The following is a 12,291-nucleotide window of genomic DNA, read 5'->3' as shown; positions in this document are numbered from 1 at the left end:
TGGAGGAGGGGTGTACGACACAGGGTTGCGCCGCTCTTCGGGGGGTGGTCTCACGTCGTCTCGGGGCGACACACGCTGCAGGGCACAGTTGGTTTGCATGTCTGAGCCACAGGTAACGTGTGGTTAACGCAGACTTGATTCCCTGCAAAACGGTTATCTTATTCGGAGTTTGCACATCTTATCACCTCCCGTTTAATGGGCGGAAAGGGTAAAACGCCTATTTTGTTATTTTGTCATCATTTTTTATACTGACAAAAAGTTCCCGTAGATGCAACTGCTCGACGCGAGCTATTCGTGCTCTGATGCTTGCATTGTCCTGGTACCGTTCGCCTTTTGGTGAGACGAGGCCGTCGAGAAGGCCGTCTCCTGTGCAGGCCAATCGGTTTCAACGACAACGCGTACATCATGATTACCACCGAAGCATGTTTGGTTTGCATGTTTTTGCCACAAGCACGTGCGGTTAACGCAGACTTGACCCCTCGCAAGAAGGTATCTTAATTGGTGTTTGAACATCGCAGCACCTCTGTTTCATTTCCTGAGAGGGTTAAAGCCTCGTTTTATTTCTTCACAATTTCATATCAGCAATACAAATAAAAGGTCCCCTAGATACGTTGCCGAGAATCTGCTGCTGCTCCGCCTCTTTGCAATCTCCACGTGGCTCTTCCATGTTCTCTTCCTTTATTTTTTTAATTCTGCTGTCAAAGGGGATGACGGGGAGAGGGGAGAGGAGGGGGAAGGAGGGGCGATGTGAGGAGGAGGGATGAGGAGGGGGGGAGGGTGGAGGAGGGAGGGGGCAGGAGAAGAGGGTGGAGGAGGGCGGAGGCGGGGGGAGGAGGAGAAGGGAGGAGGAAGGGGAGGAAACACGAACCCCCGCCGGAATGAAGTTCGCAGAGCCTCGAGGATGTGCGCGGATTCCGGGAGGGCCGGTCCCGCCGGAGCCCCGCGCAGCGCGAATTCCGACTCCGACTCCTCCCCTCGCTACGTTCGGAGCGAGTCAAAGTGATTTCCTGGCTCACATTGGGCATTTCTCGGCTTGTACGGGCCAGGTGGAACGTCCTGCACATGTGCATGTATCATACCTGTGTACCATACCTGTGTATCATACCTGTGTATCATACCTGTGATTCATAGCTATGTCCGTATTACACATAGCGCGATGTGCCTCCGCAATGGTGCGCATTCCACATTCCTTTGGCGGGGGGGGGGGTCTTTCCATTGGACATCCAGAGTTGTTGACTTCCTCCCATTGTATTAATTTTATAGACCGGTGGCGAGATGTTAATTACCTCGCCTGGTATACAGGAGGTCGTGGGTGCGATCCCGACCCTGACGCCTGCTGCTGCTGTATATTTGAAGTCTGGATGTCTCTCTCCCCGCGGTCGCGTGGATTTTTTTTCTCCGGGTCCTCCGGTTTTTCCCTCCACATTTAGAATCAACATCACGCGTTCAGAGTATTTGGCTGCTGCCATAAATTTCCTCATCATGATGATAAGCTCTCTTCGCTGAGCGATCGTTTGTGAACAGGTGGCTTCTGAAACAAGAGTTGCGTAACTCAGTGACCCTGATCACCACCCCTCAACTCTACCGCCGAGCCCAACGATGCTGAACCTCCCGCTGACAGCCTGCGGTGAAGACAATTCCATATTCCTGTGGCCCGGTGGGAGAGCCTCTTCCTCGGGCAACCAACAAAAAAAATGTCTCCGCATCGTCGTCTTCGTCGAGCCTCCCTCCTCCGCATTCCGATCGCTTGAATCAGAGTGAATGTCACCCCCACCCTCTCGCCTGTTACGGCATCCCGTCCCTCCCCCCTCTCGGATCTATAGAATGCCTCGTCACAACGACACGCTTATCTCTCTCTCTCCCACCTGAAGACGAGCGCTCGTTGTTTGCGATCGAAACGTCGTGATCGCATTATTTACTTTCATATCTACGTGACTTTACCGAACGAACCAAGAGGGCAGGAACATTCAACCGTGCTGTGTGTGTGCGTGTGACGCCGAACGACGCGCGAAGTGGCTTCTGATGTCCCTGCGTTCGTACCGCAGCATGCCGTGAATATTTCTGAATCGTGTTGTCGAGATACGTTTGATCGAGAATGCGTTTGATGGGGAGGAGGAATTTGGCCGAGAGAGACAACGTCGCAGTCCCGTGATGGGTGTCATCGTCGGCCGCGCCTTGCCACCTGACGTCGCCAAATCCGTTCCTGGAGCGATCAGAAAAAAAGAGATACGTGGAGGGTTGTTGTTGTTGTTGTTTGTTGTTAAAATAGCTGCACACACGCAGCGTGCACCCAGAATGTGGCCCGCGCATTCCTGAGAAAGACGCGTGCGTTCCGAGACAGGGCAGGTACAGCGCGAGCAAGTATACCACACACAAGTATACTACATACATGTATACTACATACATGTATACTACATACAAGTATACTACATACAAGTATACCACACACAAGTATACTACATACAAGTATACTACACACATGTATACCACACACATGTATACCACACACATGTATACTACATACAAGTATACTACACACATGTATACCACACACATGTATACCACACACATGTATACTACATACATGTATATTACATACATGTATACTACATACAAGTATACTACATACAAGTATACCACACACATGTATACTACATACAAGTATACTACATACAAGTATACTACATACATGTATACTACATACAAGTATACTACATACATGTATACTACATACATGTATACCACATACATGTATACCACATACAAGTATACTACATACATGTATACTATATACATGTATACTACATACATGTATACCACACACATGTATACTACATACAAGTATACTACATACAAGTATACTACATACAAGTATACTACATACAAGTATACCACACACATGTATACTACATACAAGTATACTACATACAAGTATACCACACACAAGTATACTACATACAAGTATACTACATACAAGTATACTACATACATGTATACCACATACAAGTATACTACATACATGTATACTACATACAAGTATACTACATACATGTATACCACACACATGTATACTACATACATGTATACCACACACATGTAAACTACATACAAGTATACTACATACAAGTATACTACATACATGTAAACTGCATACAAGTATACTACATACAAGTATACTACATACAAGTATACTACATACAAGTATACTACATACATGTATACTACATACAAGTATACTACATACATGTATACTACATACATGTATACCACATACATGTATACCACATACAAGTATACTACATACATGTATACTACATACATGTATACTACATACATGTATACTACATACAAGTATACCACACACATGTATACTACATACAAGTATACTACATACATGTATACTACATACAAGTATACCACACACATGTATACTACATACAAGTATACCACACACATGTATACTACATACATGTATACCACACACATGTAAACTACATACATGTAAACCACACACATGTATACTCCAGGTAAAATTAGCCTTTCCCCCCCCCCTTCCCTGCTACCCCGCTTCTCTGCCCCCCCCCTCTCTCCTGCTCCCCTGCCCCCCCCCGCTCCCCCCCTGCTCCCCCCCTGCTCCCCCCTGCTCCCCCTCCCCTCACGCCGTCACCGGCAACCGCCACGCGTGGCCAGGAGGCTGTGCCAGGCGAACGCCTTCCGTGCCCACTGCGCACCCCACCCCCACCCCACCCCCACCCCACCCCCACCCCACCCTCACCCCACCTCCACCCCCACCCCACCCTGCAGGTTACTTTTTTGATGGCGTTAAATAGAGATTTGTGATCGCGGGCCACTCAGGCAGATTCCATCTCCTCAGCAACCCGCGACCACCACCCATCCTTGCAGCGCCTCACGGCTCTCCGAACCTCCGAGCGAAGGCTGCGGTAAGCCTCCTCATTCTCTGACGTGGGATTCTGTAGCCGATGACAGTGGGCCTGTCGCTTTTTCTCAACCATCCTGAACACCTCCTCTGTCAGCCAGGGTCTCTGGGGAGGTCTGGACCGTGTACCCAAAGCAGCCGTTGCAGCTGCATGAGTCACAGTCCTAAACCTCGCCCATTTACCGTCGACATCAGGAGTGGGGGACGATGCCAACCCCAGCTGCAAGCGATGATGAAATTCTCGCTTGCAACTTTCATCAGTTAACTGAGACCAGGCCACTTTAGGTTGGAATGGGGTCCTGGGTGTACACCCACCACCGGAGTGGAAGAATGGCAGGCGCATCTTACAGATGACTCGTCGATGGTCAGAGGGCAGATCAGCTCCACGGTAGGTCCTGGTGTCAAGGACATGGGCTCGCATCCGCTGGTTCATCACTATGTAGTCCAGGAGATGTTCTTGCTTGGACCCGGCATGCATCCATGATGTTGTGTGGATGGGCCGATGCCGGAACAGCGTGTTGGTAATTACAAGCCCATGGGCTGCACAAAAATCTTGCCGCATCCTACCGTTGTTATTGATATGATATGGCCCATGCCCTCCAATCACTCCAGACCAGATGCCAGAATCATGACCAACTCGGGCATTGAAGTCACCCAACAAAATGACCTTATCCCGAGGGGCCACTTTAGCCAGCACCTATGACAGGAGGTCAAAGAAGGCATCTGACTCATCGGCTTTGCCTGCATCCCTCCACGGATGTTGGTCTTCGGTAGGGGCATAAGGAACCACGACCACCACTCCTCGCCTCCGGTTGATGGGAAGGCGAGCCCAAAGTAGCCTGGGGCTTACAGCTTTCCACACCTCACCGCCATGCTCCCACGCCCCCTTCATTCTTTTGTTCAAAAGAAGAGCCACACCCTGTTGTTTGGCAGTCTGCTGCCCCGAGTAGAGGACTGTCCACCCCTCATGGTGGTAGGAGCCAGAACCGGTGCACCGGACCTCCTGAATGCCACAGAGATCCAGGCGGTACCGGTCCAGCTCCCGACAGAGGAGTGGCAGCCTCTCCTCTGCAATGAGCGTTCGAACATTCCACACGAAGTGGCTTTTCGTTGTTTCTGGAGGAGCCCCGAGGGTAGAGATTCAATCTCCTGGCTCCGCCAAATGGGGTTTGGCCAGGAGACGTCATAGACGCCTATCCCCCCGGGGCCTCCGGCACAAGCTTATTAGTTACATTTTTAATTCGTGGTTTAGTGGTCATTTTTTAAGGTGGAGGGGTTACCAGCCCCCATCCAGAGCCCCCCACCCATCCAGAGCCCCCGTTTAGCCACCGTGGTGGTCACAAACGCCATGAGGGGAGGAGCCAATCGGAATTGGCCCTCTCCCCACAGCACTGTCCACGACAGAGTTGCTCATCTGGCACCGCGAGTAGGTAGGGGGTTATTTTGCCGGACTACCACCATCAGCCCCCTACATCACCACCACTACCTACAACGTCGCCACGCGCTGGAGTGTTTGTGTGTAAATTGCGCAAGTTTCATTTTGCACCGACAACATCACACGAGTGGACACATTGTCCCCATTACGATAAGTGCCAAAATATGAATAGTGAAGGAGAACCCGGGAAACTCGAGCCTCTGATCTCTCAGGTCCATTCATGGATCACCGCCACCCCCTCCTCAAGACCCCCTCCCAACAAAACCCCTGCCACCACCACCACCCGACCTTGTCAGAATCATGGAAGCGACCCATGGGGTCCCCGACTCAGGTCCCACGGGCCGTGGGGCCACAGCCTGAGACTGAGAAACCTCGCCCCAGTCCACAAGGAGCTGGCAAGCCGGGAAGATGACTCATCTCGAGCATGAAAACAGAAACTTTTGTATACACTCAACAGGCACGAGTCATTTCCACAATAAAGACTAAGATCCCCGTGTAGCCTTAACATAATATTGGGGCAAGTGCTGTTAGCGAGTAGCACATATGAAGGCCAGCACTGGCACACATGGGGTTGGTGGGCAGCACCACGCCTGGCCGCCTTTGTCTTCCGAGTGGTAATGAACACATACCCTGCCACGTACTAATTTGAGGCTAAGTCGACCGAGGGGATGGCCAGGACTGGTTCACATATATGTCCGGGTCTCTGGAATGGTAGCGCAGCGCGCTAGCCTCAGCACCACCGCTCCCCATAATTTAAGTTCCACACTCACATGTACACACACTCACGTGTACACACAGACACATGTACACACAGACACGTGTACACACAGACACGATACCCACCATTCGCCACAAAGTGACGGTGACGTCACCACGGTGCATGTGCCAGGCCAGGTGCACTTTGAGGCCACGTGAAGTGTCAAAGGCTCGACCCAAGTACGCACATGTAGACACAAGCATGCGCATACATACAAAGACCCCCCCCCCCCCCGTGTAGCCTTAACAGACTGTTGGGGCAAGTGCTGTTAGCGAGCACCTATGAAGGCCGGCACGGCACACGAGGGGGTGGGTGGCCAGCACCAAGCCCGGCCGCCTTTGTCTCCCCAGTGGCGATGTTTACACACTGCGCCAGGCACTCATTTGATGCTGAGTTGACCTAGGAGAGGCCCGGGACCGATTCAGATAATCGTCACTGGGTGTTGGCCGTGAGCGGGAATCGAACCCGGGTCGCCGGTTTCATAGCGCAGCTAACCGCTACACCATCGCTCCCCACTACACAGACACATACACACACATTCACACATACATACACAAAGACACACATACACAAAGACACACAGACACATACACACACATACACACATACATACACAAAGACACACATACACAAAGACACACAGACACATACACACACATACACACATACATACACAAAGACACATACACACACGCGCGTACACACACGCATACACACATACACACACACATACATACACAAAGACATACACGCGCGTACACACACGCATACACACGCGCTTACACACACACATGCACACACACGCGTACACGCGCGCGCAGTGGGGGGGGGTTGCCGGTGGGTTTTGCCCAAATAAGGCGAACAGCACGGGAGAGAGTGGAGAGAGGGAGGAGAGGCGAGAGAGTCGGCCGAGACTCGGGGCCCTGCCTGGCCGCTCCCTCCCAAAGACAAAGGTCCCCCGTATAGCTTTATATACTTTTGTGGCAAGTGCTGATAGCCAGTAGCACCCCGATGAAGGCCAACTCGGCACACGAGCGAGTGGGCGATCAGAACTACGCCCAGCCGCCTTTGTCTCCCTCGTGGCGATGTCTGTACACCGCCTACCAGGTATTCATTCGAGGCTGAGTGGCCCTAGGGCAGGCCCAGAACCGGTTCTGGTGTTGATGGCCGTGAGCTGGAATCGAACTCGAGCGGCCGGGTTCGCAGCGCAGCGCGCTAACCCCCTACGCTCCCACCACCACCACCAATGCCGGCACCAGCACCACCACTGTGTAAACACCACTCCCAAATACCACGCTGTTGCCGTCCCCGCGGGCTGACTCATCATCGGCGAGCCTCGGGGATGTCTGCGCGCTCCCCGCTCCCACGTCCTTCCTCCTACCAACTCCTTCCCTGAGCATCACACAGCCTCCCCTTCGCCTCCCCCCGCCTCCCCATCTCACACCCCGTCGTCTTCTCTCGCTTGGGGACAAAACATCCCTCAAGGGACGCTTGGGAGAATGAGATGATGAAGAGTTCTTGGCGCGGTGCGTGATTCGTCGCGTGAGTGATGAGCGCTTGATGACAGGTCTGATGGACATGATGACGGGCTGTGGTGTGTGTGTGGTGTGTGTGATGGACTATCCGTGATTGGGTGTGTTCTGTGTGTGTGTGATGGACTATTTGTGATTGGCTGTGTTCTGTGTGTTCGGGGCTGTGTTTGTGTGGTGTGTGTGTGTGTGATGGACTATTTGTGATTGGGTGTGTTCTGTGTGTTTGGGGCTGTGTGTGTGTGTGGTGTGTGTGTGATGGACTATTTGTGACTGTGTGTGTTCTGTGTGTTTGGAGCTGTGTGTGTGTGGTGTGTGTGTGTGATGGACTATTTGTGATTGGGTGTGTTCTGTGTGTTTGGGGCTGTGTGTGTGTGATGGACTATTTGTGACTGTGTGTGTTCTGTGTGTTTGGAGCTGTGTGTGTGGTGTGTGTGTGTGATGGACTATTTGTGATTGGGTGTGTTCTGTGTGTTTGGAGCTGTGTGTGTGTGTGGTGTGTGTGATGGACTATTTGTGATTGGGTGTGTTCTATGTGTTCGGGGATGTGTGTGTGTGATGTGCGTGTGATGAGCTGTATATGTTATGGGCTGTGTGTAATGTCAATGATTGTGTGTGTGTGATGGGCTGTGTGATGTGTATCATGGACTATGTGTGATGGGCATGATGACTTATGTATATGATGGGCTGTGTGATGGGCTTGCTTGTGATGCATCTGATACGGTGTGTGATGGGTCCAGGGTTAGTACAGTATTCAATTTGCGCGCGGAACGCGGAGCGATGAATCCAGCCCGGTTCTTCCAGTCACATTGTGCCGAACCTGATCTTCCTAATCGGATCTTCCCAAGGAGGTGTTCCAGTCCCTCATGTTCCTCGCAAAACGGTCCACGCCGAGTGTTTATAAATGAGTGTCCCGAACCGCATGTTCCGACCCAGAGGATCCAGTCCGGGTGTTCGAGACAACCTTCGCGAGGCGAATCCAATAACCTGGACCGATATATCTCACCACGTCTGGCAGTTCACCAGAATCGGTTTAAGTAAGTCTCCGGACTCTGCTGGCGAGACGCTGAAGGTCGTTAACGGCTCCGGAGTTTGTTGCTCGTGCTGAACGAACGCTGCTCAAGCGTTGCAATCCCTGCAGTAAGGACTTGTTTTTTTTTTCATCACGAAAAACCCGAAGAGGATTAGCGTCGCTGAGTGGGAGTTCTCAGTCGACACCGACCCGACGGACGAGCACGCGGGAGTGGAGCCATCGCGTGAATGAGTGCGGATTGCGCTGGGGGTGGGGGTCACGCTGCTCGAGCCCGATGATTGCTAAACACGTCCAACGTGACATGAACAATGCCGGGTTTTTTTCTTTAAGTAGCCGCATCGAAAATCCTCCGCCGTACATACCGAGGGCCGGTGTGCGTGCGTACGTATGCACGTGTATGTTGAACTTCTCTCGCACCGTACGTAGCCAGCCGTGCTAATCGGAGGTGCTGGTGAGAATCAAAAGAAGTTGAAACCGGTCCATCGTTTGCTTTATTATTATTAGTTTCAACGAATTCTGCTGGGAAGCACTGGTCCTCGAAAGGTCGCTCAGTTGCTGGCCTTCTAAATGTGACTGTGTGTAGCTGCTGATAGAGAGACGCGTGGCCCTTGATTGTTGTTGTTGTTGTATCGCGGCTGCGTAGTCTCTCTCTCTCTCTGCTGTGAGTGTTTGGGAATCGGAGTCGTTGCCTTGACTCGAGAGGGGTCTGCGCTCGCATTCCTTATCGCCCCGTGCCAATGCGGCTTCACCCGCAGCTGCAGATTACCATCGCGCACTCCTCTCTCGGGTTGGTTATTGTATCAGCGAACGCAATGCGTGTGCGTGGGTGTGTGGGTGAGTGTGTGTATGGTGTGTGTATGTGTGTGTATGTGTAATACAACGGTTAGCGCTACGCTGCGCTACGAACCCGGTGGACCCGAGTTCGATTCCCGCTCACGGCCAACACCGGTGACGCATTATCTGAATCGCTCCTGGGCCTCCCCTAGGTCGACTCAGCCTCAAATGAGTACCTGGTGCAGTGCGTAAACATCGCCACTGGGGAGACAAAGTCGGCCGGGCGTGGTGCTGGCCACCCACCCCCTCGTGTGCCGTGCCGGCCGTTATATGTGCTCCAGGACTAACAACACGTGTCCCAACAGTCTGCTGTCTGTGGAGCGGTGGCTGTGATCCCAGACACGATTCGTTGAGCTATCATTTGTGATTGCCAGGTCGCTTCTGACAAGAAGAGCTTCATAGCTCGACCGGGCCTTACCTGGAAAAATAACATAAAAGTTTAGTTCTATAGTTTATATTCTTGGTTCTTTCGGTAAAGTCACGTATAAGGGAAATAATAAAATAATATATATATAAATATATTTATTGCTTTATATTTTTATTATTTTATTGTTTCCCTTCTACGTGACTTTACCGAAAGAACCAAGAATATGAATCCCTGCAGTCACGAAAGCTTTAAATCAAAATTCTATAGTTTAGTGCTATAGTTTAGTTTAGTGTGCGGTGACTGTGTCGACTCAGCGGTCAGTGTGTGGCTTCATGTCTCGTCTGATTAGCCGTGGCGGGGGTGGGGAGTGGGGGGGCGGAGGGGAGTGGGAGGGGGGCACCCAGGTGAGAGAAGTTCTCTGTGAGTCCGCGCGTGGGTCAACCGACTCAACCAGTCGTTCTCATCCACGACCTCCGCGCCCGACCCTCTCGCCTCCACTAGGGGGCGATCCAGACCCACGGACGCTCCCTTCACACCGGAGCAGGCAGACCGGTGAGCCAAGTTAGATCTCAGGCGGGGACACTGTGGTATTTGCTATGGCTGCAAACTTTGGTAGTACATGTTATGTATATCGTTTATTGTAAAATTGCAATCACAGTTCCTATGATCACTGTTACATTGCTTTCGTAGCTTTATTTTGGTGATTTCGAAAACGTTTTGGTTTAGTCATATTTGTTTGTTGTAGTACAGAGTTAGACTGATTACTTTAATCTAAATTGCCTTATGGTTGTTATTGTTTGACTTGTATCCCACTGGGATTTTTGCACACAGCGGTGATGTACGGTGCTTTTTCTGGAAGACGTTTGCTGTTTTCTCCTGGATTTTTATTTTTGCGCGTAGTCACTTTAAGATGTTTTCTTGTTCATGTTTTTGTTTGTTTCAGATGCACCCGATTCAAGAGCCGAATGGCTCACAGGGCTATACCAAATACATGAAACTGAAATACGGGGATCATGTGTATCAGACAGGGACCCGTGTATCAGACAAGGACCCCGTGTATCAGACAGGGGACCCGTGTATCAGACAGGGACCCCGTGTATCTGACAGGGACCCCGTGTATCAGACAGGGACCCCGTGTATCCGACCCATAAACCAGATCTCTGCGGGGTAGTGGATCAGCGCTCCCGTCATGCCCCTAGTCAGTACCCCCCACCCCCTCCCCCCGAGGAAGCTGACGATCCAAGCATTCCCGGTCTGCAGCGAAGCCTACGCGAAATAAATAAATGCGTGCAAAGACCTGGCCATGATGGGTCAAGTGATCGGGATCCCTTTGATGGTGATGGTGATCAATCTCGTTCGCGTGCACCCTTCACGTACATCCGTAAGATTATTTAAACCCTTCTAATAAGCCCCTCGAACAGACCCCCCCTCCCCCCCGCCTCCGATCAGTACCAACCAACTTACACGAACGAGGTTTGGTACCGGGGTGGAGCGGTGGCGCAGCGGTTAGCACGCTGCGTTATGGACACCAACGAATTCAGGTTGATTACCTGTGTCGGCTGTGTCCTAGAGAGGCGTCCCCGCCCCCTCTCCTCCCGCCATCACCAACACCACGGGCTGACCGGCGAGGTGAAGTATGGTCCAACAAGCCCCAGTGATCAATAAGGGCGCAGGAGGGCTTCATTCAACCGCCAGTGCCTTGACGAAGCGTTGTAAAATCGTAATTATATACTTGTTTGATTATTTATCCGTGGGTCATTACCACTAATTGCCAAAGCGCACCGACTGCTGTGAATTGGGGCGTTAATGGCCACGTGATAAGTGAATTAGGGCGTTCATGACCACGTGATAAGTGAATTAGGGCTTTAATTACCACGTGATATATGCTTTATCGGGAGTAAGCCATGACGTCCCGCGCACCACATTAAATGCCACAGTTTGATACGAACGAAGTGAAATATGTCTGCACGTGTTGGAAATAGTATTGTGTGAGCGTGTGTGTGTGTGAGTGTGTTTGTGTGTTCGTGTGTGTGTGTGAGCGTGTGTGTGAGCGTGTGTGTGTGTGAGCGTGTGCGCGTGTGTGCGCGTGTGTGAGCGTGTGTATGTGTGAGCGTGTGTGTGTGTGAGCGTGTGTGTGTGTGTTTGTGAGCGTGTGTGTGAGCGTGTGTGTGTGTTCGTGTGTGTGTGTAAGCGTGTGTGTGTGTTCGTGTGTGTGAGCGTGTGTGTGTGTGTTCGTGTGCGTGTGTGAGCGGTATCGAACCGGTTAGCGCGCTGCGCTACAAACCCGGCGACCCGAGTTCGATTCCCGCTCAAGGCCAATATCGGTGACGATTATCTGAACCGGTGCTGGCCCTCCCCTAGGTCGACTCAGCCTCAAATGAGTACCTGGTCCTGTGCGT

The 12,291-nt window shown here is 51.5% G+C and overlaps 2 long non-coding RNA genes across 2 annotated transcripts; one reads left to right on the top strand and one right to left on the bottom strand.

Annotated features, from left to right (window-relative positions):
- Nucleotides 1-526: 526 nt before the first annotated feature.
- Nucleotides 527-11,815, bottom strand: LOC116951660 (uncharacterized). Its single transcript, XR_004404268.2, has 3 exons — nucleotides 11,443-11,815; nucleotides 2,041-2,203; nucleotides 527-692 (listed from the first exon to the last, which is right to left on the bottom strand). It is a non-coding gene; the product is annotated as an uncharacterized LOC116951660 (long non-coding RNA).
- On the top strand, nucleotides 3,847-11,834 carry LOC116951659 (uncharacterized). The gene is made up of 3 exons (XR_012946719.1): nucleotides 3,847-8,695; nucleotides 10,394-10,444; nucleotides 10,836-11,834. It is a non-coding gene; the product is annotated as an uncharacterized LOC116951659 (long non-coding RNA).
- The last annotated feature ends 457 nt before the right edge of the window (nucleotides 11,835-12,291 follow it).

This window comes from Petromyzon marinus, chromosome 43 (assembly GCF_048934315.1).
Source record: "Petromyzon marinus isolate PM22_M1 ecotype Great Lakes invasive population chromosome 43, UKy_Petmar_22M1.pri1.0, whole genome shotgun sequence".
Lineage (NCBI taxonomy): Eukaryota > Metazoa > Chordata > Hyperoartia > Petromyzontiformes > Petromyzontidae > Petromyzon > Petromyzon marinus.
This window is presented reverse-complemented; position numbering and strand designations above follow the sequence as displayed.